We start from the raw sequence: 5040 nt of genomic DNA, 5'->3' as shown, positions 1-5040 counted from the left end.
CATAGTGCTAGGAAAATTGAGGGCCTGATGGACATGCTGAGACTCTGTGCCTTGATGAGGCAAAAAACATAGATAACTGGATTTCTCAGCTCCACTACTGAGATAATATTTCTGTTCTGAATCTCTGTCTGTCAGTATGAAAACAAGGTGGCCATGAGAAAGTAATGATCTGGGAAAGAAGCTTATAAGCTGTATAAGCAGTATAAGCAGTATTAGGTGACACTTTTAATGGTAAGGAGGAGAGATGAGGTTCCTTACTAGATTTCAAGTTAAATATCTGATTTCTTAATGCAAAGCACCACCTATGAGAAGAACTTATAAAACAGTATAGCTCGAGGGCCAGAGCAGTGGAGCAAGAGGTAGGGCATTTGCTTTGTACGTGCTAACCTAGGATGGAACATGATTCAATTCCCCCAGTGTCCCATATTGTCCACCAAGCCAAGAGTGATTTCTGAGCGCATAGCCAGGAATAATCCCTGAGCATTACTGGGTGTGGCCCAAAAAGCAAAGAAAAACAAAAAAACAAAAACAAAAACAAACAACAGTATAGCTCTAGAACTGGATTACTATCACAACTTCTTTCTCTCTTTTGGTTTTTGGGTTACACCTGGAAATGTTCAGGGGTTACTCTTGGCTTGTACTCAATTAGTCTCAGTGGTGCTCAGATCATATGGAATGCTAGGGTTTGAACACAGATTGGCAGTGTGACAGGCAAGTATTCTAGCCACTGTATTATATCTCTAGTCTCCTGTCACAATTTCTTTTACATCACTTTTCAAAATTATGTATTTTCCCTTGTTAATCCACTGAAATCAAATGTATAAAATGTTTCTTTGCCCATGAATATTATTATATCAAATGGCAAAAATTTCATTGTCTTTTTAAAAAAAACCACCACATGGGTAAAGAAGATCCTAAGAAGCCAAGAGGAAGAATGTTATCATACAAATTCTTTGTGAAAACTTTCTGGGAAGATGGCAAGATGAAGCACCCAGATGCTTTCTTAAAGTTTTCAGAGTTTTCTAAGAAGTGCTCAGGGAGGAACATGGCTATTACAAAAAGACAAAAATCTGAAGACATGGCAAAGGCTGACAAGGCCCAGTATGAAGAAAAATAAAAACTTCCCAAAGGGAAACAGAAAAGAAGTTCAAGGAATCCCATTACACGTAAGAGGCCTCTTTCAGGCTTTTTCTTGTCTTGTTCTGAGTATTGCCCCCAAATCAAAGGAGAGTGTCTTGGCCTCTGTTGGTAATGTTGCAAAGAAACTAAGGGAGATGTGGAGCAGCACCGCTGCAGATGACAGCAGCCTTATGAAAAGAAGACTGCTGAGCTGAAGGCAAAATACAGAAAAGATATTGCTGCATATAGAGCTCAAGGAAAACCTAATTAGTCAAAAAGAGAGATGTTAAAGTTGATAAAAATGAGGAAAAAAAGAAAGAGGAGGAAGAAGATGAAAATGAGTAAGTCAGTTTGATCACAGCTTTTTTTTATTGTTTATAAAAATATTTAATTTCCCTGTGCACAACTCACTCCTTTTGAAGAAAAAAAATGAAATGTGAGATTATATCAGATTTGTTTTTAAAGAGCCACCCACTATGGGAGAAATTATTCACTCAATACCCATCAGATAAGGGGCTAATATCCAAAATATACAAAGCACTGACAGAACTTTACAAGAAAAAATATCTAATCCCATCAAAAAATGAGAAGAAATGAACAGACACTTCCTCAAAGAAGAAATGCAAATGGCCAAAAGACACATAAAAAATGCTCCATATAATTAATCATCAGGGAGATGCAAATCAAAACAACTATGAGGTACCATTCTATGCCACAGAGACTGGCACACATCACAAAGAAAAAGAACAATTGGTGCTGGGGAGGGAGTGTGGAGAGAAAGGAACTCATATTCACAGCTGGTGGGAATGCCATTTAGTCCAGCCTTTATGGAAAACAAGATGGAGATTCCTTAAAAAAAACTGGAAATTGGGCCCGGAGAGATAGCACAGCAGTGTTTGCCTTGCAAGCAGCCGATCCAGGACCAAAGGTGGTTGGTTCGAATCCCGGTGTCCCATATGGTCCCCCTGCCTGCCAGGAGCTATTTCTGAGCAGACAGCCAGGAGTAACCCCTGAGCACCACCTGGTGTGGCCCAAAAACCAAAAAAAAAAAAAAAACCCAAAAACAAAAAGAAAACAAAAAAACCCCGGAAATTGAACTTCCATATGATCCAGCTATACCACTCCTAGGGATATACCCTAGGAACACAAAAATACAATTCAAAAATTCGTTCCTCACACTAATATTCATTGCAGTGCTATTTACAATAGTCAGACTCTATAAAAACCAAGATGCCTTTCAACAAATAAATGGCTAAAGAAACTGTGGTATATATATATATATACAATGGAATATTATGCAGCTGTCAGGAGAGATGAAGTCATGAAATTTTTGTATACATGATGTGCATGGAACCTATTATGCTGAGTGAAATAAATCAGAGGGAGATAGATAGACACAGAATAGTATTACTCATCTATGGGTTTTAAGAAAAATAAGACATTTTTGTAATAATTCTCAGAGACAATAGAGATGAGGGCTGGAAGGTCCATCTCACGATATGAAGCTCACCACAAAGAGTGGTAAGTGCAATTAGAGAAATAACTACACTGACAACTAACATAACAATTTGAATGAATGAGGGAAGTAGAAAGCCTGTCTCAAATATAGGCGGGGAGGGTAGTGAGGTGGGAGGTTTGGGGCATTGGTGATGGGTATGTTGCACTGGTGAAGGGGGTGTTCTTTATATGACTGAAACCCAACTACAATCATGTTTGTAATTAGATAGTATATATAAAGATATTAATAAAGAAAAATATTTGTTTTTAACATTCATCCAAAAAGGATGGATGCACACTGCTATTCATTGCAGCACATAGAACAATAACCAAGACTTGGAATCAACCTAGATGTCCAACAACAGATGAGTAGATCATAAAGATGTAGTACATATATACAATGGAATACTACAGGGCTTTAAGAAATTATGCAGTCATGCAATTTGCAGCAACATAGATGGATCTGGAAAATATTATGTTAAATAAAGTAAAAGAAGATAAATACAGAATATTACTTATATGTGGTATTTAGAATAACTGCATGAAGAAATTCAATTGTCTAAATGGGAGTTGTCAAGAATACTCTTGACCCCAGTGTACAGTGAGGAAGAAAGAAACTGAATGGAGGAGGAGAAACACAAATATGAAAGAATGGGGGTCAGGGGCCTAGTGGTTTCAGGTCCATTGGGAGAGATTAAAAAAAGGGGGGACAGAACTAAATATTCAAGTCAAAGTCAACAACAATGACATCAAGATACCCAAACTCTAAACCATCTGAACTGTAAATTGGCCTGTTATACAGATAGGCTAGGGGACAAAGCGTGGGGTATGGGATCTACTTTGGAAACATGTTGGAAGAAGATTGACACTGGTGGTGGGATTGACTCTGATCTAGTGTATGTCTGAAACCCAACTGTGAAGGACTTTGCAAATCACAATGGTCTTAAGAAAATAAAATAAAATAAAATATGTTTTTTTAAACTGTACAATGTCTTTTAATTAATTGGTTTCTGGGCCACACTTAGTGATGCTCAGAGGTTACTCCTGACTCTGCACTTTGAAATCACTGCTATCGATGCTGGGGTTACTATATGGAATGCCAGGAACTGAACCTGGGTTGTCTGAGTGCAAGGCAAGTGCCTTACCTGCTGTACCTGCTTTAGTCTGCTTGTATAGTTACTACCAAATGGGTCTTTAGATAACCCTGTCTCGGGTGGTATTTTCGATAACCATTGGCTTTGCCAGATACAGTATGAGGGTTGTAAATTGGCATGGAAATTTAAAGCAGGTTCTTGTTCATGTATAGCACAAAATAGTTATATATGGGATGGAAGATGTATTCCTCTTCAGTTTTCTTTAATGCAGCTTATAGGAAATATTTGTTCTGTTAATCAAACCACCCTGTGATTGCAAAAGAAACAGAAGAAGAAAGCTGCAGCTGTTTTATTTGCATTCTGAATGCTTCTAAGTAAATAGAATCTTTTTTAAAAAAATCACAAGTTGTCCCTAACCTTACTCACAATCTCTTCTAATGATTCCCATTCATGCCTTATCAGCCTCTGCATATGATTAAACTCCTCAACTATGGTTGCTGAGTAAAAAGTTCAAAGGTAAGATTTAAAGTTTTCTGGTTTCCACAGTTCAGATTTTTGTCTAGTGATCTTCAAGGTCACTCCTTGTATTGTGACTGACTGCCCTAGATCAGGGAAGCTGGATCATGCTCACAGTCAAGGGAAAGACAGAGGTCCTCCTTTACAAGTCTGCTCTTCACCTTCTCACTCAGATCCCTTCTCTTCATCTCTCTTCTGAACAGAAGGTTTCAGAGGAAGTATCTGTTAGACTCTAGATGTTCAATTCATTGACTATTCATTTGGTATTTGTTAAGCATCAGCACTGTGTAGGTAGGTGATATGAGTGACAGAGGAGAAAGCAGACAGCTGAGAATGTTGCTCTTTTGGTACCTACAGACATGAGTATGCCCATGCAGGGGCATACCTTGGATATGTAAAAACAGATAAAGACCTGTGAGGGACCCCAAGGGCTGAGGAAGATTGTAATTGTTGTCCTATGGTGGCTAGGAGCTCTTGTGAGTGTGTGGTCTGAGAAGGTCTCTTTATAGAGCGAACACTTCCACAGAAACTTGAGAAGTAGCATGGCCAAGAGCACAGATATGACTGTGGGCAGAGAATAACTATGACCACAGAAAGATGAGGAGGAGTCATGGGAGCAAAGCTAGGACCCCAGAGCGGCAGGCCAGATGGACTCCTGGCCTCTCTTCTGCACTCCAGCACACAGGAACATTATTCTTTCCTTGGAGGGGGGGATCTGGGGTCACACCCACTGGTGCTCTGCAGATACTCTCAGTGCAGTGCTCTGGGGTGAGTCCTGGTGGTGTTCAGGGGACCATGAAGTTCTGGGCATAGA

General features: G+C 39.3%; 1 pseudogene; it reads left to right on the top strand.

The window, feature by feature from the left end:
* The first annotated feature begins 898 nt into the window (after positions 1-898).
* On the top strand, positions 899-1464 carry LOC126001532 (high mobility group protein B1-like; annotated as a pseudogene).
* Positions 1465-5040: the final 3576 nt, after the last annotated feature.

This window comes from Suncus etruscus, chromosome 2 (assembly GCF_024139225.1).
Source record: "Suncus etruscus isolate mSunEtr1 chromosome 2, mSunEtr1.pri.cur, whole genome shotgun sequence".
Lineage (NCBI taxonomy): Eukaryota > Metazoa > Chordata > Mammalia > Eulipotyphla > Soricidae > Suncus > Suncus etruscus.
The sequence above is the reverse complement of the archived record's forward strand: the minus strand, read 5'-3'. Positions and strand labels throughout refer to the sequence as shown.